The sequence below is a fragment of the Procambarus clarkii genome, chromosome 55, assembly GCF_040958095.1.
Source record: "Procambarus clarkii isolate CNS0578487 chromosome 55, FALCON_Pclarkii_2.0, whole genome shotgun sequence".
Lineage (NCBI taxonomy): Eukaryota > Metazoa > Arthropoda > Malacostraca > Decapoda > Cambaridae > Procambarus > Procambarus clarkii.
In genome coordinates, this window is record NC_091204.1 from 1,629,267 (window position 1) to 1,651,554 (window position 22,288).

Below are 22,288 nucleotides of genomic sequence, written 5' to 3' on the forward strand. Positions count from 1 at the left end.
TACTCAAAGTATCTACACTGAAAAGAGGCTGCATTGTTTCATGGTCACTAGCGTCTCCGATCAAAGAAAAAGGCAATCACGGCTCAGCGGTTGTATGGCGCAAGAGCTATCTTTGGGTACCTGACATGTTTGGTTTAAGCCCAATAGGTGTGTGAGGAGGAGAGGCGTTCCTTCGCAGGCCAGCAACAAGGCTACAAATGTCACTTTTAATTTACTAGTGCAGGTGATAACCAAGTTTCAGACCCACCTGGTGTGTGTGTGTCCCATACTGGCTATTAAGCTTCGTAAATGCAGCAAGTCCAATTACACCACCGACAACGAGCGCAAGCGCAGGGGAGGACCCCACAAACGTTCATCCCCTTCGCAGCCTAAGCCTACGCTGTCTCAGTAGAAAAAAGAAAGATCCTGAACCGACGCCCACCCAGACGGGGTGGGGCTGTCCGCAAGATGCAGCTGCAAGATGGCTCTCTACTCGACTATGTAACCAGATACAAATTCCTTGGTCTTGAGGTCCCACTGTACAGCAGTGTTGTAGCCAGACTGGGTCGCCAATGTAGAGAGAGGCTCTGTGCTCTCAAGGCTGTGGCAGGCTACCATCCAAGGTATGGCACAATTGTGAGAATTGGCAAAATGATGTATCTCTCATATGTTAGATCTCCAATCGACTATGCTGCACCTATGCTTGCACTAGTGTCTGAGAAAATGCTTGGAGGGTTGGAAAAGATGCAAAACGAAACCATGAGGATTATCCTCGGATGCCCCCATACAACTATATCACTAAACACAAGGAAGGAACTGGATATTTCATATGTAAGTGATCGTATCACTGAAATTAATGCTTTAATTGATATCAAGATGCTTAGGCTAACCCACCCTAACCCCTGCACTGAAGCCCTCCAAGCCTTCTTTCTTGAAGGTCAGCATTCCTCCAAATGAATTGCAAAAACCGTCCCTGTTCTCAGAATGTATTATATTCATCACTTCTACCAAGATTGACAACAACGACACTTTCCTGTCCCATGGGAGATTACACCTATCCAAATTACGGGGTCCCCTCTCTTCCACCCAAGAAGCTGATTAAAGAACAAGCCTTGTTTCGATAAGAAGCAAAGTTCAATGCCTTAAGCCAAATTGATGCGTTAGTCAGTGAGTGCTCCCATTCCCAAATTATTTACACTGATGGCTCCTTGCAACAGTCCCATGATGCAGCTGGAAGTGCAGTTGTTGTGACAGGGGGAGATGGTTCCTTCTCCCATGAGTGTGGAGCGCGTCTCAGTAACTGGGCCTCCACTCTTCAAACAGAATTGGTTGCCATAATCCTTGCAATCGAGCGCGTATATGAATCCAAAGTTGACACGCTAATTGTAAGTGACTCCTTGTCATCCTTGACTGCCCTCAGCTCCCCAAGGCATAACTGTGACGTGCTTATCTCTGAAGCTAAACACAGATATGGTGAAATAATCAATGATGGAGTCAGAGTTTGTCTCCTGTGGATTCCTTCCCAAATTGGTCTCCGAATGCATGATAGAACTAATGCGTTAGCCAAGAATTTCACTCATAACAAGGAATTGATTACAATCATGGACTGCCTTTGAGCAGTCTGAGGGCAATAATATTCCGGGAACATCAACAAGATCTCGTAGACTTGATGTAAAAATAAAATTCACACCAGTTACTCCATCTGTCATCATTCAATTATGCAGGAAGTACCGCACGTCCATGGATCATCCAATAAGGTTAGCAGACCTCTAGATGTTACCACTGCTAGGCTTAGGCTCGGCTATAAGTACCACTGGGAGTTTGTAACATCTGCAGATGTAAATTTGACTAAATGTAAACTCTGTCAGCAGAACTACTCGCATACATTGCGTCATTATATAATGGAATGAAAAAAATGCGAAATTCAGAGATAACACCATCAATGGATTCCAAGAAATTTGTAAGTATTTCATTCATTATGATGTACTGCTGGGAATCTAAGCGAAGTATCCAAAATTTGCTTACTATAGGTGATGTATGCACATGACTGTACAGCTGCCGCCCAGTTGGGTGGGAGTGGAGCACATGACTGTAAAGCCGCCGCCCAGTTGGGTGGGTGTGGGGCAAGACTAGTAACTGTGTGACTCACCATAGATGTAAATTGTTTTGTATAGTGACTGTTGTGAGCCTCTTGTTGAATTACTTGTGATATGAAAAGATTATCGGTGTGTGTATATGTATTTGTATATATATATATATATATATATATATATATATATATATATATATATATATATATATATATATATATGAGAAAGCTGCATGAACGCGCAAGCCATATATCACTAAGAACTCTTTGACCCGGCCAGGATTCGAACCCATGCCGTCCAGGATCACCCCTAAACGTACACAGTACCGTGACCACCGCACCAATGATCGTCTTGCGGTCATTGGTGACCGATCATTGGTGCGGTGGTCACGGTACTGTGTACGTTTAGGGGTGATCCTGGACGGCATGGGTTCGAATCCTGGCCGGGTCAAAGAGTTCTTAGTGATATATATATATATATATATATATATATATATATATATATATATATATATATATATATATATATATATTAGTATATTTTGGTAGCAGTCTTTCCTGTAGACATATATTATTAAATATGACCGAAAAAATAAGATTAATAATTCTAACACGAACTTTCTCAATCTTTCGTACATTTCTTTTCACTGTTGGAGGTAAATCAAAAATATATATACATATACATATATATATATTTTTGATTTACCTCCAACAGTGAAAAGAAATGTACGAAAGATTGAGAAAATTCGTGTTACAATTATTAATCTTACTTTTTCGGTCATATTTAATAACATACATATATTATTAAATATGACCAAAAAAGTAAGATTAATAATTCTAACACGAATTTTCTCAATCTTTCGTACATTACGCTTCACTGTTGGAGGTAAATCAAAAATCACTTCTCCAAAATTCATTTTTATTTCTAGTCTGACGCGACACGGGCGCGTTTCGTAAAACTTATTACATTTTCAAAGACTTCACAAATACACAACTGATTAGAACTTACGTATCTCTGATTTTATATCTCCATTTGAGTGAGGTGGGAGGGGTGATGTGGCATTAACACAAGACAGAACAAGAGGGGATATTAATAGGGTATTAAAAGTATCAACACAAGACAGAACAGAAACAATGGGTATTGAATAGAAGTGTTTGTAGAAAGCCTATTGGTCCATATTTCTTGATGCTTCTATATTGGAGCGGAGTCTTGAGGTGGGTAGAATATAGTTGTGCAATAATTGGCTGTTGATTGCTGGTGTTGACTTCTTGATGTGTAGTGCCTCGCAAACGTCAAGCCGCCTGCTATCGCTGTATCTATCGATGATTTCTGTGTTGTTTACTAGGATTTCTCTGGCGATGGTTTGGTTATGGGAAGAGATTATATGTTCCTTAATGGAGCCCTGTTGCTTATGCATCGTTAAACGCCTAGAAAGAGATGTTGTTGTCTTGCCTATATACTGGGTTTTTTGGAGCTTACAGTCCCCAAGTGGGCATTTGAAGTCATAGACGACGTTAGTCTCTTTTAAAGCGTTCTGTTTTGTGTCTGGAGAGTTTCTCATGAGTAGGCTGGCCGTTTTTCTGGTTTTATAGTAAATCGTCAGTTGTATCCTCTGATTTTTGTCTGTAGGGAACACGTTTCTATTAACAATATCTTTCAGGACCTTTTCCTCCGTTTTATGAGCTGTGGAAAAGAAGTTCCTGTAAAATAGTCTAATAGGGGGTATAGGTGTTGTGTTAGTTGTCTCTTCAGAGGTTGCATGGCTTTTCACTTTCCTTCTTATGATGTCTTCGATGAAACCATTGGAGAAGCCGTTATTGACTAGGACCTGCCTTACCCTACAGAGTTCTTCGTCGACTTGCTTCCATTCTGAGCTGTGGCTGAGAGCACGGTCGACATATGCGTTAACAACACTCCTCTTGTACCTGTCAGGGCAGTCGCTGTTGGCATTTAGGCACATTCCTATGTTTGTTTCCTTAGTGTAGACTGCAGTGTGGAAACCTCCGCCCTTTTCCATGACTGTTACATCTAGAAAAGGCAGCTTCCCATCCTTTTCCGTCTCGTAAGTGAAACGCAGCACGGAACTCTGCTCAAATGCCTCCTTCAGCTCCTGCAGATGTCTGACATCAGGTACCTGTGTAAAAATGTCGTCAACATACCTGCAGTATATGGCCGGTTTCAAGTTCATGTCGACTAAGACTTTTTGCTCGATGGTACCCATGTAGAAGTTTGCAAACAGGACACCTAGGGGAGAACCCATGGCGACCCCATCTACTTGCTTATACATGTGCCCATCCGGGCTCAAGAAGGGTGCCTCTTTAGTACAAGCTTGGAGTAGTTTCCTCAGAATACTTTCTGGCATGTCAAGAGGAGTACAGGCTGGATCACGATACACTCTGTCGGCTATCATTCCGATTGTCTCGTCCACAGGTACGTTGGTAAACAGCGATTCTACGTCCAACGAGGCTCTTATCCCTGTGGCCCGTGTGCCCCGCAGTAAGTCCACAAATTCCTTTGGAGACTTCAGGCTGAAGGCGCAAGGAACATAAGGAGTCAGCAGGCCGTTGAGTCGCTTCGCCAGTCTGTACGTGGGTGTGGGTATCTGGCTAATGATTGGCCGAAGTGGGTTTCCAGGCTTGTGCGTCTTGACATTTCCATACGCATATCCAGGTTTATATTCCCCAATGATCTTTGGCAGGTGGAGTCCGGATTTCTTGGCGTTCACAGTTTCGATCAGTTTGTTGACCTTTGCTTTTAATTCGGCTGTAGTGTCCTTCGTTTCCCTTTGGAACTTAGTTTGGTCAGAGAGTATGATGTTCATTTTCGCCAGATATTCGTCTTTTTTAAGAATGACATATATTGGCGACTTGTCACCTCTCCTGACAACTATCTCCTTGTTCTCACGAAGGCTTTTAGCTGCCGCTTTAAGCTCGGGGGACAGTATGGTGCTTCTGTAATTGCCTCGATTCTTTCCTCCTTCTGCAATAAGTTCTGCTTGTAAGGTATCTTTGGTAGTGACCTTCTTTTGTGTCTCGAGGTCGAATATGTCGTCCAACAGAATTTCCAACTCTACTTTCCGGGCCATTTCACTCGGTCTGGACATAACATGACAGTTTATGCCCAGATTTAGGAGAGTGACTTGGTCCTCAGTGAGGTTAATTCCTGCAAGGTTCAGGAAGCCATCTCTTGGTCGTGGAATTGCCATAGGTCCTCCATATAATGTTGTTAGTTTCTTGATAATCCTTGTTTCAGTGCTGAGGTGATGTTGGTCTGTGAGGATGTCGAGGTGTTGTTCAATGCGGGTACGGATACTATGGTCGATGTTGCTATTTCTCCACTCGTTTGTAGCATGAAGTAGTTGCGTTGCGTTGGACTGCTACCAAACACTTCTATTCAATACCCATTGTTTCTGTTCTGTCTTGTGTTGATACTTTTAATACCCTATTAATATCCCCTCTTGTTCTGTCTTGTGTTAATGCCACATCACCCCTCCCACCTCACTCAAATGTAGATATAAAATCAGAGATACGTAAGTTCTAATCAGTTGTGTATTTGTGAAGTCTTTGAAAATGTAATAAGTTTTACGAAACGCGCCCGTGTCGCGTCAGACTAGAAATAAAAATGAATTTTGGAGAAGTGATTTTTTATTTACCTCCAACAGTGAAGCGTAATGTACGAAAGATTGAGAAAATTCGTGTTAGAATTATTAATCTTACTTTTTCGGTCATATTTAATAATATATGTCTACAGGAAAGACTGCTACCAAAATATACTAATATATATATATATATATATATATATATATATATATATATATATATATATATATATATATATATATATATATATATATATATATATATATATATATATATATCGTACCTAGTTGCCAGAACGTCGCAATCGGCCTACTATGCAAGGCCCGATTTGCCTAATAAGCCAAGTTTTCCTGAATTAATATATTTTCACTAATTTTTTTCTTATGAAATGATAAAGCTCCCCATTTCATTATGTATGAGCTCATTTTTTTTTATTGGAGTTAAAATTAACATAGATATATGACCGAACCTAACCAACCTTACCTAACCTAACCTAAGCTATCTATATAGGTTAGGTTAGGTTAGGTAGCAGAAAAAGTTAGGTTAGGTAGGTTAGGTAGTCGAAAAACAATTAATTCATGAAAACTTGGCTTATTAGGCAAATCGGGCCTTGCATAGTTGGCTGAGAAGTGCGTTCTGGCTACTAGGTACGACATATATATATATGTATATATATATATATATATATATATATATATATATATATATATATATATATATATATATATATATATATATATACAAATATATATACATATGTACATATACATATATATATATGTTTCATTGAATATGACCGCATATTCTGTATTTATTATTTTTTGGTTTAGGGCTTCTATCCCTCTAACTATTTTCTTAGCATCAGGGCTTAATTGGAATAGGAGTTCTCCAAAACTCATTTTCGTACTTTTAAGGTGAAGAAAAGAAATGATTTACTATAGAGTGTATTACACTTATTTGTATAATTTGCACGACGTTTCGAACCTCCATGGTTCATTCTCAAGTGAACAGATCTTACAATACTAGTTGATTTTATACCCGCATTAGGTCAGGTGATAATACAATGAAGGTGAAAAACATGGGGGGATACATAAGGGATAAACATAGGGGCTGCAGAAGGCTTATTGGCCCATACGAGGCATCTCCTATCCAAACACAAAGATTAATCCAGTGTAATTGGCCTGTTATGTTGGACATTGTCTTCTGTGTTGGCATCGATATGTTCTTGTCTTGTCCTTACTCTCATGGTGGGTAGAGTAAATAGTTCCGTGATTTGGGTGTTCATGGTAGGTCGCTCTATTCTTATGTGAATTGCCTCTAGAATTTGTAATCTTCTTGAATCTTGGGTTTTGTCTATTATGCAAGTATTCTTGTTCAACATTTCTCTTGTTAGAGTAATGTCATGGGCTTGTCTCATGTGATTCCTAGGGGCACCAGATTGAAGATGGCATGTCAAACGCCTCGTCAGCTTGGTCGACGTCATACCTATGTACTTACATTGAAGGTTACATCCTTCGTGGGGGCAAGTGTACATGTATACAACGCTTGACTGCTGTAGAGGGTTCTCCGTCGGCTTCGGGCTGTTTTTGATAAGGAGTTCGGAAGTCTTCTTGGTTTTGTAGAATATTATCAGGTTTATGTTTTGGTTAGGAGTAGTGCTTTTTACTCCTTTACGGATTATTTCTTTCATTATTCTTTCCTCTTTTATATGTTCATTGTGCATGGTTGATTTGTAATATAATTTTATTGGGGGTGTTGTGGTTTCTGTTCTAGGTTCTGAATTATACCAACGGTCCAAGTGTCTTCTTATAGCAGCGTTTATTTCCGCGTTGCTATATCCGGATATAGCCACGCGGAAATAAACGCTGCTATAAGAAGACACTTGGACCGTTGGTATAATTCAGAACCTAGAACAGAAACCACAACACCCCCAATAAAATTATATTACAAATCAACCATGCACAGTGAACATATAAAAGAGGAAAGAATAATGAAAGAAATAATCCGTAAAGGAGTAAAAAGCACTACTCCTAACCAAAACATAAACCTGATAATATTCTACAAAACCAAGAAGACTTCCGAACTCCTTATCAAAAACAGCCCGAAGCCGACGGAGAACCCTCTACAGCAGTCAAGCGTTGTATACATGTACACTTGCCCCCACGAAGGATGTAACCTTCAATGTAAGTACATAGGTATGACGTCGACCAAGCTGACGAGGCGTTTGACATGCCATCTTCAATCTGGTGCCCCTAGGAATCACATGAGACAAGCCCATGACATTACTCTAACAAGAGAAATGTTGAACAAGAATACTTGCATAATAGACAAAACCCAAGATTCAAGAAGATTACAAATTCTAGAGGCAATTCACATAAGAATAGAGCGACCTACCATGAACACCCAAATCACGGAACTATTTACTCTACCCACCATGAGAGTAAGGACAAGACAAGAACATATCGATGCCAACACAGAAGACAATGTCCAACATAACAGGCCAATTACACTGGATTAATCTTTGTGTTTGGATAGGAGATGCCTCGTATGGGCCAATAAGCCTTCTGCAGCCCCTATGTTTATCCCTTATGTATCCCCCCATGTTTTTCACCTTCATTGTATTATCACCTGACCTAATGCGGGTATAAAATCAACTAGTATTGTAAGATCTGTTCACTTGAGAATGAACCATGGAGGTTCGAAACGTCGTGCAAATTATACAAATAAGTGTAATACACTCTATAGTAAATCATTTCTTTTCTTCACCTTAAAAGTACGAAAATGAGTTTTGGAGAACTCCTATTCCAATTAAGCCCTGATGCTAAGAAAATAGTTAGAGGGATAGAAGCCCTAAACCAAAAAATAATAAATACAGAATATGCGGTCATATTCAATGAAACATGTTTGAAAGAAAACCTGCTGCCAGTATACACCAATATATATAACTGAAAACTCACACCCCAGAAGTGACTCGAACCCATACTCCCACAACTGGTATGTACAGGGACGCCTTAATCCACTTGACCATCACGACCGGACATAAGGAAGTGATAGCCGAGGCTATATGAACCACTTCCCCGCCGGCACTCGGATGGTAATCTTGGGCATAGCATTTTATCAAATCACCTCATTCTTTGGGGCACACGTGAGGAACACAAATGCAAACAAGCCTGAATGGTCCCCAGGACTATATACAACTGAAAACTCACACCCCAGAAGTGACTCGAACCCATACTCCCACAACTGGTATGTACAGGGACGCCTTAATCCACTTGACCATCACGACCGGACATAAGGAAGTGATAGCCGAGGCTATATGAACCACTTCCCCGCCGGCACTCGGATGGTAATCTTGGGCATAGCATTTTATCAAATCACCTCATTCTTTGGGGCACACGTGAGGAACACAAATGCAAACAAGCCTGAATGGTCCCCAGGACTATATACAACTGAAAACTCACACCCCAGAAGTGACTCGAACCCATACTCCCACAACTGGTATGTACAGGGACGCCTTAATCCACTTGACCATCACGACCGGACATAAGGAAGTGATAGCCGAGGCTATATGAACCACTTCCCCGCCGGCACTCGGATGGTAATCTTGGGCATAGCATTTTATCAAATCACCTCATTCTTTGGGGCACACGTGAGGAACACAAATGCAAACAAGCCTGAATGGTCCCCAGGACTATATACAACTGAAAACTCACACCCCAGAAGTGACTCGAACCCATACTCCCACAACTGGTATGTACAGGGACGCCTTAATCCACTTGACCATCACGACCGGACATAAGGAAGTGATAGCCGAGGCTATATGAACCACTTCCCCGCCGGCACTCGGATGGTAATCTTGGGCATAGCATTTTATCAAATCACCTCATTCTTTGGGGCACACGTGAGGAACACAAATGCAAACAAGCCTGAATGGTCCCCAGGACTATATACAACTGAAAACTCACACCCCAGAAGTGACTCGAACCCATACTCCCACAACTGGTATGTACAGGGACGCCTTAATCCACTTGACCATCACGACCGGACATAAGGAAGTGATAGCCGAGGCTATATGAACCACTTCCCCGCCGGCACTCGGATGGTAATCTTGGGCATAGCATTTTATCAAATCACCTCATTCTTTGGGGCACACGTGAGGAACACAAATGCAAACAAGCCTGAATGGTCCCCAGGACTATATACAACTGAAAACTCACACCCCAGAAGTGACTCGAACCCATACTCCCACAACTGGTATGTACAGGGACGCCTTAATCCACTTGACCATCACGACCGGACATAAGGAAGTGATAGCCGAGGCTATATGAACCACTTCCCCGCCGGCACTCGGATGGTAATCTTGGGCATAGCATTTTATCAAATCACCTCATTCTTTGGGGCACACGTGAGGAACACAAATGCAAACAAGCCTGAATGGTCCCCAGGACTATATACAACTGAAAACTCACACCCCAGAAGTGACTCGAACCCATACTCCCACAACTGGTATGTACAGGGACGCCTTAATCCACTTGACCATCACGACCGGACATAAGGAAGTGATAGCCGAGGCTATATGAACCACTTCCCCGCCGGCACTCGGATGGTAATCTTGGGCATAGCATTTTATCAAATCACCTCATTCTTTGGGGCACACGTGAGGAACACAAATGCAAACAAGCCTGAATGGTCCCCAGGACTATATACAACTGAAAACTCACACCCCAGAAGTGACTCGAACCCATACTCCCACAACTGGTATGTACAGGGACGCCTTAATCCACTTGACCATCACGACCGGACATAAGGAAGTGATAGCCGAGGCTATATGAACCACTTCCCCGCCGGCACTCGGATGGTAATCTTGGGCATAGCATTTTATCAAATCACCTCATTCTTTGGGGCACACGTGAGGAACACAAATGCAAACAAGCCTGAATGGTCCCCAGGACTATATACAACTGAAAACTCACACCCCAGAAGTGACTCGAACCCATACTCCCACAACTGGTATGTACAGGGACGCCTTAATCCACTTGACCATCACGACCGGACATAAGGAAGTGATAGCCGAAGCTATATGAACCACTTCCCCGCCGGCACTCGGATGGTAATCTTGGGCATAGCATTTTATCAAATCACCTCATTCTTTGGGGCACACGTGAGGAACACAAATGCAAACAAGCCTGAATGGTCCCCAGGACTATATACAACTGAAAACTCACACCCCAGAAGTGACTCGAACCCATACTCCCACAACTGGTATGTACAGGGACGCCTTAATCCACTTGACCATCACGACCGGACATAAGGAAGTGATAGCCGAGGCTATATGAACCACTTCCCCGCCGGCACCCCGCCATTCAGGCTTGTTTGCATTTGTGTTCCTCACGTGTGCCCCAAAGAATGAGGTGATTTGATAAAATGCTATGCCCAAGATTACCATCCGAGTGCCGGCGGGGAAGTGGTTCATATAGCCTCGGCTATCACTTCCTTATGTCCGGTCGTGATGGTCAAGTGGATTAAGGCGTCCCTGTACATACCAGTTGTGGGAGTATGGGTTCGAGTCACTTCTGGGGTGTGAGTTTTCAGTTGTATATAGTCCTGGGGACCATTCAGGCTTGTTTGCATTTGTGTTCCTCACGTGTGCCCCAAAGAATGAGGTGATTTGATAAAATGCTATGCCCAAGATTACCATCCGAGTGCCGGCGGGGAAGTGGTTCATATAGCCTCGGCTATCACTTCCTTATGTCCGGTCGTGATGGTCAAGTGGATTAAGGCGTCCCTGTACATACCAGTTGTGGGAGTATGGGTTCGAGTCACTTCTGGGGTGTGAGTTTTCAGTTGTATATAGTCCTGGGGACCATTCAGGCTTGTTTGCATTTGTGTTCCTCACGTGTGCCCCAAAGAATGAGGTGATTTGATAAAATGCTATGCCCAAGATTACCATCCGAGTGCCGGCGGGGAAGTGGTTCATATAGCCTCGGCTATCACTTCCTTATGTCCGGTCGTGATGGTCAAGTGGATTAAGGCGTCCCTGTACATACCAGTTGTGGGAGTATGGGTTCGAGTCACTTCTGGGGTGTGAGTTTTCAGTTGTATATAGTCCTGGGGACCATTCAGGCTTGTTTGCATTTGTGTTCCTCACGTGTGCCCCAAAGAATGAGGTGATTTGATAAAATGCTATGCCCAAGATTACCATCCGAGTGCCGGCGGGGAAGTGGTTCATATAGCCTCGGCTATCACTTCCTTATGTCCGGTCGTGATGGTCAAGTGGATTAAGGCGTCCCTGTACATACCAGTTGTGGGAGTATGGGTTCGAGTCACTTCTGGGGTGTGAGTTTTCAGTTGTATATAGTCCTGGGGACCATTCAGGCTTGTTTGCACCAATATATATATATATACATATACATATACATATATATATATACATATACATATACATATATATATATACATATACATATACATATATATATATACATATACATATACATATATATATATACATATACATATACATATATATATATATACATATACATACATATAATCCTAGTAAACTAGGTTTAGAAATCAGCCAGAGAAATCCTAGTAAACAACACAGAAATCATCGATAGATACAGCGATAGCAGGCGGCTTGACGTTTGCGAGGCACTACACATCAAGAAGTCAACACCAAATTAATGCACAACTATATTCTACCCACCTCAAGACTCCGCTCCAATATAGAAGCATCAAGAAATATGGACCAATAGGCTTTCTACAATCACTTCTATTCAATACCCATTGTTTCGTGTTCTGTCTTGTGTTGATGAAATTAATACCTTATTAAATACCACCTCACCCCATCCACCTCACTCAAATGTAGATATAAACAAATCGGAGATGTGTAAGTTCTATTCAGTTGTGTATGTTTAAACTAAAGTCTTTGAAAATATATATATATATATATATATACATATATTAGTATATTTAGGTAGCAGTCTTTCCTGTAGACATATATTATTAAATATGACCGAAAAAGTAAGATTAATAATTCTAACACGAATTTTCTCAATCTTTCGTACATTACGCTTCACTGTTGGAGGTAAATCAAAAATCACTTCTCCAAAATTCATTTTTATTTCTAGTCTGACGCGACACGGGCGCGTTTCGTAAAACTTATTACATTTTCAAAGACTTCACAAATACACAACTGATTAGAACGTATCTCTGATTTTATATCTACATTTGAGTGAGGTGGGAAGGGTGATGTGGCATTAACACAAGACAGAACAGGAGATGATATTAATAGGGTATTAAAAGTATCAACACAAGACAGAACAGAAACAATGGGTATTGAATAGAAGTGTTTGTAGAAAGCCTATTGGTCCATATTTCTTGATGCTTCTATATTGGAGCGGAGTCTTGAGGTGGGTAGAATATAGTTGTGCAATAATTGGCTGTTGATTGCTGGTGTTGACTTCTTGATGTGTAGTGCCTCGCAAACGTCAAGCCGCCTGCTATCGCTGTATCTATCGATGATTTCTGTGTTGTTTACTAGGATTTCTCTGGCGATGGTTTGGTTATGGGAAGAGATTATATGTTCCTTAATGGAGCCCTGTTGCTTATGCATCGTTAAACGCCTAGAAAGAGATGTTGTTGTCTTGCCTATATACTGGGTTTTTTGGAGCTTACAGTCCCCAAGTGGGCATTTGAAGGCATAGACGACATTAGTCTCTTTTAAAGCGTTCTGTTTTGTGTCTGGAGAGTTTCTCATGAGTAGGCTGGCCGTTTTTCTGGTTTTATAGTAAATCGTCAGTTGTATCCTCTGATTTTTGTCTGTAGGGATAACGTTTCTATTAACAATATCTTTCAGGACCCTTTCCTCCGTTTTATGAGCTGTGGAAAAGAAGTTCCTGTAAAATAGTCTAATAGGGGGTATAGGTGTTGTGTTAGTTGTCTCTTCAGAGGTTGCATGGCTTTTCACTTTCCTTCTTATGATGTCTTCGATGAAACTATTGGAGAAGCCGTTATTGACTAGGACCTGCCTTACCCTACAGAGTTCTTCGTCGACTTGCTTCCATTCTGAGCTGTGGCTGAGAGCACGGTCGACGTATGCGTTAACAACACTCCTCTTGTACCTGTCAGGGCAGTCGCTGTTGGCATTTAGGCACATTCCTATGTTTGTTTCCTTAGTGTAGACTGCAGTGTGGAAACCTCCGCCCTTTTCCATGACTGTTACATCTAGAAAAGGCAGCTTCCCATCCTTTTCCGTCTCGTAAGTGAAACGCAGCACGGAACTCTGCTCAAATGCCTCCTTCAGCTTCTGCAGATGTCTGACATCAGGTACCTGTGTAAAAATGTCGTCAACATACCTGCAGTATATGGCCGGTTTCAAGTTCATGTCGACTAAGACTTTTTGCTCGATGGTACCCATGTAGAAGTTTGCAAACAGGACACCTAGGGGAGAACCCATGGCGACCCCATCTACTTGCTTATACATGTGCCCATCCGGGCTCAAGAAGGGTGCCTCTTTAGTACAAGCTTGGAGTAGTTTCCTCAGAATACTTTCTGGCATGTCAAGAGGAGTACAGGCTGGATCACGATACACTCTGTCGGCTATCATTCCGATTGTCTCGTCCACAGGTACGTTGGTAAACAGCGATTCTACGTCCAACGAGGCTCTTATCCCTGTGGCCCGTGTGCCCCGCAGTAAGTCCACAAATTCCTTTGGAGACTTCAGGCTGAAGGCGCAAGGAACATAAGGAGTCAGCAGGCCGTTGAGTCGCTTTGCCAGTCTGTACGTGGGTGTGGGTATCTGGCTAATTATTGGCCGAAGTGGGTTTCCAGGCTTGTGCGTCTTGACATTTCCATACGCATATCCAGGTTTATATTCCCCAATGATCTTTGGCAGGTGGAGTCCGGATTTCTTGGCGTTTACAGTTTCGATCAATTTGTTGACCTTTGCTTTTAATTCGGCTGTAGTGTCCTTCGTTACCCTTTGGAACTTAGTTTGGTCAGAGAGTATGATGTTCATTTTCGCCAGATATTCGTCTTTTTTAAGAATGACATATATTGGCGACTTGTCACCTCTCCTGACAACTATCTCCTTGTTCTCACGAAGGCTTTTAGCTGCCGCTTTAAGCTCGGGGGACAGTATGGTGCTTCTGTAGTTGCCTCGATTCTTTCCTCCTTCTGCAATAAGTTCTGCTTGTAAGGTATCTTTGGTAGTGACCTTCTTTTGTGTCTCGAGGTCGAATATGTCGTCCAGCAGAATTTCCAATTTCCAATTTCGGCTTCTCCAATGGTTTCATCGAAGACATCATAAGAAGGAAAGTGAAAAGCCATGCAACCTCTGAAGAGACAACTAACACAACACCTATACCCCCTATTAGACTATTTTACAGGAACTTCTTTTCCACAGCTCATAAAACGGAGGAAAGGGTCCTGAAAGATATTGTTAATAGAAACGTTATCCCTACAGACAAAAATCAGAGGATACAACTGACGATTTACTATAAAACCAGAAAAACGGCCAGCCTACTCATGAGAAACTCTCCAGACACAAAACAGAACGCTTTAAAAGAGACTATTGTCGTCTATGCCTTCAAATGCCCACTTGGGGACTGTAAGCTCCAAAAAAAACAGTATATAGGCAAGACAACAACATCTCTTTCTAGGCGTTTAACGATGCATAAGCAACAGGGCTCCATTAAGGAACATATAATCTCTTCCCATAACCAAACCATCGCCAGAGAAATCCTAGTAAACAACACAGAAATCATCGATAGATACAGCGATAGCAGGCGGCTTGACGTTTGCGAGGCACTACACATCAAGAAGTCAACACCAGCAATCAACAGCCAATTATTGCACAACTATATTCTACCCACCTCAAGACTCCGCTCCAATATAGAAGCATCAAGAAATATGGACCAATAGGCTTTCTACAAACACTTCTATTCAATACCCATTGTTTCTGTTCTGTCTTGTGTTGATACTTTTAATACCCTATTAATATCCCCTCCTGTTCTGTCTTGTGTTAATGCCACATCACCCTTCCCACCTCACTCAAATGTAGATATAAAATCAGAGATACGTTCTAATCAGTTGTGTATTTGTGAAGTCTTTGAAAATGTAATAAGTTTTACGAAACGCGCCCGTGTCGCGTCAGACTAGAAATAAAAATGAATTTTGGAGAAGTGATTTTTGATTTACCTCCAACAGTGAAGCGTAATGTACGAAAGATTGAGAAAATTCGTGTTAGAATTATTAATCTTACTTTTTCGGTCATATTTAATAATATATACATATATATATATGTCGTACCTAGTAGCCAGAACGCACTTCTCAGCCTATTATGCAAGGCCCGATTTGCCTAATAAGCCAAGTTTTCATGAATTAATTGTTTTTCGACTACCTAACCTACCTAACCTAACCTGACCTAACTTTTTCGGCTACCTAATCTAACCTAACCTATAAAGATTGGTTAGGTTAGGTAGGGTTGGTTAGGTTCGCTCATATATCTACGTTAATTTTAACTCCATTAAATAAAATGGACCTCATACATAATGAAATGGGTAGCTTTATCATTTCATAAGAAAAAAATTAGAGAAAATATATTAATTCAGTAAAATTTGCCTTATTAGGCAAATCAGGCCTTGCATAGTAGGCTGAGAAGTGCGTTCTGGCTACTAGGTACGACATATATATATATATATATATATATATATATATATATATATATATATATATATATATATATATATATATATATATATATATATATATATATATATATATATATACATATATATACATATACATATATATACATATATATACATTATATATATTATATAAAATAATATATGCTCTATATAGCCACTTTGAAGAAAGTGGCTATATAGAGCAAAATAAAAACGAAGGGAGGTGAACGAAACACCATTTCCTTCACCAATGTAATATATTATCACCGTTAAAAGTATATATGTAGCAAAATAAATAGACTTACTACACGAATATTTGTCGCTTTCGCACAGGACACTCAAAACACATGCAATGCAGTGTTCGTTAAGCCCAGTGTTTCCCCCACACTCGGTACCTTTTTCCAATTGTACTGAGAAGCACTGGCGAGTTTCACCTTGTACGTGGGTCGATCCACAAACAGTGTCACGAGGTGCCTCTACCCCACTATAGCCCTCCAACTGCACGCTGGCAGAGGACTTCAACCACACGCTGAACGGGGTCACGCCACTATGTACAGGGGTAGTTATCCCCTGGCAGGAGTGCCTAGCGGCAGGCTAGCAGCACTTCACAATAGGCACCTCCTTGTCGTCAGGTACTTCCCCAAGCCAATTCTCGGGTACGCCGATCTCTATCCACACTGCGAAATCCAGCAGCCAGCACACTGCTAAGATCAGCGGCGGCTTCTGGGGTCTTCTTCTACGACCAAGCGGAGAGTACTAGGATCACCCAAGGTAATTTGTCATCCTCAGTACCACTGCTGCCCCACGTCACTTCTATGGACACAGACACATCATCAGTTAAATGGAAGGTACTGGTGAAACCAGGAAGTAATACTTACTGGGGAATTGACATCGTGCTCCGTAGCACAACAGATGGCGCTGGTCTGGAGCCGCCACCTCACCAGAGGTCATCCACAGCGACCTCTGTCTGACCAAGGCAGGAATCTTGAGCCACTTGTTACGATCACTCCACCACCAAAAGATGGCGTTGCCTACATAGCGTCCAATATCAGGGAAGTTCGGATACGGACTCGTAGATGGCGCTGGAACTGCCACTCAACCCCCTGACAAGGGCGACGAGTCCGTAACAATATATATATTGTTACAGATGCATGTGTACTCACCTACTTGTGCTTGTGGGAGTTGAGCTCTGGCTCTTTGGTCCCGCCTCCCAACTGTCAATCAACTGATGTACAGGTTCCTGAGCCTACTGGGCTCTATCATATCTTCACTTGAAACTGTGTATGGAGTCTGCTTCCATCACTTCACTTCCTAATGCATTCCATTTGTCAACCACTCTGACACTAAAAATGTTCTTTCTAACGTCTCAATGGTTCATTTGGGCACTCAGTTTCCACCTGTGTCCCCTAGTGCGTGTGCCCCTTGTATTAAATAGTCATTCTTTATCTACCCTTTTAATTCCTCTGAGAATCTTATATGTGGTGATTATGTCCCCTCTAACTTGTCCTGTCTCCCAGTGACGTGAGGTTTAATTCCCGTAGTCTCTCCTCGTAGCTCATACCCCTCAGTTTGGGTACTAGTCTGGTGGCAAACCTTTGAACCTTTTCCAGTTTAGTCATATGCTTGACTAGATTTGGACGCCGTGCTGGAGCTGCATACTCCAGGATTGGTCTGACATATGCGGTTTACAAAGTTCTGAAAGATTCCTTACACAAGTTTCAAAAGGGCGTTATTATGCTAGCCAACTTGGCATGTGCCGCTGTGTATGTACTCACCTATTTGTGCTTGCGGGTGTTTAGCTTTCACAAATAGGTGAATACTCACACAGCAGCATATGCCAGGTTGGCTAACATAAGAACGGTGTGTGTGTGTGTGTACTCACCTAGTTGTGTTTGCGGGGGTTGAGCTCTGGCTCTTTGGTCCCGCCTCTCAACCGTCAATCAACAGGCGTACAGATTCCTGAGCCTATCGGGCTCTATCATATCTACACTTGAAACTGTGTATGGAGTCAGCCTCCACCACATCACTTCCTAATGCATTCCATTTGTCAACCACTCTGACACTAAAAAAGTTCTTTCTAATATCTCTGTGGCTCATTTGGGCACTCAGTTTCCACCTGTGTCCCCTTGTGCGTGTTCCCCTTGTGGTAAATAGACTGTCGTTATCTACCCTATCAATTCCCTTCAGAATCTTGAATGTGGTGATCATGTCCCCCCTAACTCTTCTGTCTTCCAGCGAAGTGAGGTTTAATTCCCGTAGTCTCTCCTCGTAGCTCATACCTCTCAACTCGGGTACTAGTCTGGTGGTAAACCTTTGAACCTTTTCCAGTTTAGTCTTATCCTTGACTAGATATGGACTCCATGCTGGGGCTGCATACTCCAGGATTGGCATGACATATGTGGTATACAAAGTTCTGAATGATTCTTTACACCAGTTTCTGAATGCCGTTCGTATGTTGGGCAGCCTGGCATATGCCGCTGATGTTATCCGCTTGATATGTGCTGCAGGAGACAGGTCTGGCGTGATATCAACCCCCAAGTCTTTTTCCTTCTCTGACTCCTGAAGAATTTCCTCTCCCAGATGATACCTTGTATCTGGCCTCCTGCTCCCTACACCTATCTTCATTACATTACATTTGGTTGGGTTAAACTCTAACAACCATTTGTTCGACCATTCCTTCAGCTTGTCTAGGTCTTCTTGAAGCCTCAAACAGTCCTCTTCTGTTTCAATCCTTCTCATAATTTTAGCATCATCCGCAAACATTGAGATAAATGAATCGATACCCTCTGGGAGATCATTTACATATATCAGAAACAAGATAGGACCGAGTACAGAGCCCTGTGGGACTCCACTGGTAACTTCACGCCAATCGGAGGTCTTACCCCTCACCGTAACTCTCTGCTTCCTATTGCTTAGATACTCCCTTATCCATTGGAGCACCTTACCAGCTACACCTGCCTGTCTCTCCAGCTTATGTACCAGCCTCATATGCGGTACTGTGTCAAAGGCTTTCCGACAATCCAAGAAAATGCAGTCCGCCCAGCCCTCTCTTTCTTGCTTAATCTTTGTCACCTGATCGTAGAATTCTATCAAGCCTGTAGGGCAAGATTTACCCTCCTTGAACCCATGTTGGCGATTTGTCACGAAGTCCCTTCTCTCCAGATGTGTTACCAGGTTTTTTCTCACGATCTTCTTCATCACCTTGCATGGTATACAAGTCAAGGACACTGGCCTGTAGTTCAGTGCCTCTTGCCTGTCGCCCTTTTTGTATATTGGGACCACATTCGCCGTCTTCCATATTTCTGGTAGGTCTCCCGTCTCCAGTGACTTACTATACACTATGGAGAGTGGCAAGCAAAGTGCCTCTGCACACTCTTTCAGTATCCATGGTGAGATCCCATCTGGACCAACAGCCTTTCTTTTGTGTGTGTGTGTGTTTACTAGTTGTGTTTACTAGTTGTGTTTTTACGGGGGTTGAGCTTTGCTCTTTCGGCCCGCCTCTCAACTGTCAATCAACTGTTTACTAACTACTTTTTTTTCCACACCACACACACACACACCCCAGGAAGCAGCCCGTGACAGCTGACTAACTCCCAGGTACCTATTTACTGCTAGGTAACAGGGACATTCAGGGTGAAAGAAACTTTGCCCATTTGTTTCTGCCTCGTGCGGGAATCGAACCCGCGCCACAGAATTACGAATCCTGCGCGCTATCCACCAGGCTACGAGGCCCCCAATGTGTGTGTGTGTGTGTGTGTGTGTGTGTGTGTGTGTGTGTGTGTGTGTGTGTATGGGATACCCTTGGTAAGTGAGAGTGGCAGATAACCATAGACGTTGTGTGGTCAACGTGTGTGTGTGTGTGTGTGCGGGGGGGGGGGGTTATTGTCAAACCCAGCCTCCAACATTTGGGCTGACCATCACCTCACTCATCAACACTCCCCCAGCCTCCAGCTGGTGCTTGTAGATGCCCCATCTAACACATGTCTCGCATAAGCCTACAGTTCCTGAGATATTTAAACTCCTCAAGAAGCACTTCCAGGTAACCTCATGACAGTGGCGTCGCACCAATATAAACTGTATTGGATTTTATCTCGAAATAACAATATACTGACTAGATGTATATGTATGTATGTATGTATGTATGTATGTATGTATGTATGTATGTATGTATGTATGTATGTACGTACGTACGTATGTATGTATGTATGTATGTATGTATGTATGTATGTATGTATGTATGTATGTATGTATGTATTTATGTATGTATGTATTTATGTATGTATGTATGTATGTATGTATGTATGTATGTATGTATGTATGTATGTATGTATGCATGTATGTATGTATGTATGTATGTATGTATGTATGTATGTATGTATGTATGTATGTATGTATGTATGTATGTATGTATGTATGTATTTATATATGTATGTATGTATGCATGAATGTATTCCTAATCACGCCAAAGACTGCCTCTCTATCATCTAGTTTAAGATAAAAACAACTAAGTACTACATAATCAACTCCATGTAACCTACCTTACCTACTAAGTGTCAACCTATTTCATTTAAATTCATGCTGTTGATCTCAGTTAGCCTTGTCTTATTTTTTACGTATTTCCTGAACCTGTCCTCTTACAGATTACGTTTGAATTTGACCGTTTGCCCGTATGGCCGAAAATGGACGTAATTTGAAAATGAAAAATAATTGAAAATGAATTTTGGAGTTTTTTCTTCCAAAACAGCAAGTTAAGGGTCCTCTGGAAGGTTAATAGGGCAGGAAGTTCTCCTTCCTGCGTCAATTGAAAGTTTCCTCTCCTAACCTTACCGAGTAAGCAGGAGGACTCACAACAGAAAACGTGATAGTACTTCACTTTCGTGAGCCAATTTAATGTCAAATTACGTTCATTTTGGCCATAGCGCGCATACGGGTGTATAGCAACGTAATTTTATGAGGACGGGTTGGCCGCCAATGGTGTGGGTATTAGTGGCTTTAAGGATAGTATATACTAGCTCTATCTAGAAATCAAGCATGCTAATTGTAACGCAATATGTTTGTACGTACTTTTATCTACATAAACTATTTATTTATTTATATTACTGTATGCATGTACCTGACATGGGTGATGGAGCCATCACCCATGACCTAAATGGATGTCATGGCGAAGGAAACCATTTAGGACCCCAACCCATGAGCTATAGTTGACCCCATACCCCAACCCGTGAGCTGTAGTTGACCCCATACCCCAACCCGTGAGCTGTAGTTGACCCCATACCCCAACCTGTGATCTATAGTTGACCCCATACTCCAACCCGTGAGCTGTAGTTGACCCCATACCCCAACCCATGAGCTGTAGCTGACCCCATACCCCAACCTGTGATCTGTAGTTGACCCCATACCCAAACCCGTGAGCTGTAGCTGACCCCATACCCCAACCTGTGATCTGTAGTTGACCCCATACCCCAACCCATGAGCTGTAGCTGACCCCAACCCATGAGCTATAGTTGACCCCATACCCCAACCCATGAGCAGTAGTGGGACCAATATCCATTCTATGCGTTGTAGTGGACGCCATACCCATCCTGTACTCACCTAATTGTGCTTGCAGGAGTTGAGCTTGGGCTCTTTGGTCCCTCCTAGAGTACCGGACGCCATAGGCAGTACCGGATGGCTATGGGGGAGTACCGCACCCCGTAGCCATCTTCTGGGCGGTATTTGTGGGAAAATCCTAGCAGACATTTATTCATTTTTATTATATTTTTCGTTAACTTCAGTATTGAATTATGATTTTAAACTGACTGTATATTTTGATTCAGCCTGCCAGAATTTATCTGCACATAGTTTGAAGGGATATATGTACAACTTATACCACAATGTGTGGATATATATTAAGTTGTAAATATTTACCTCTAACTTTCTATAAATT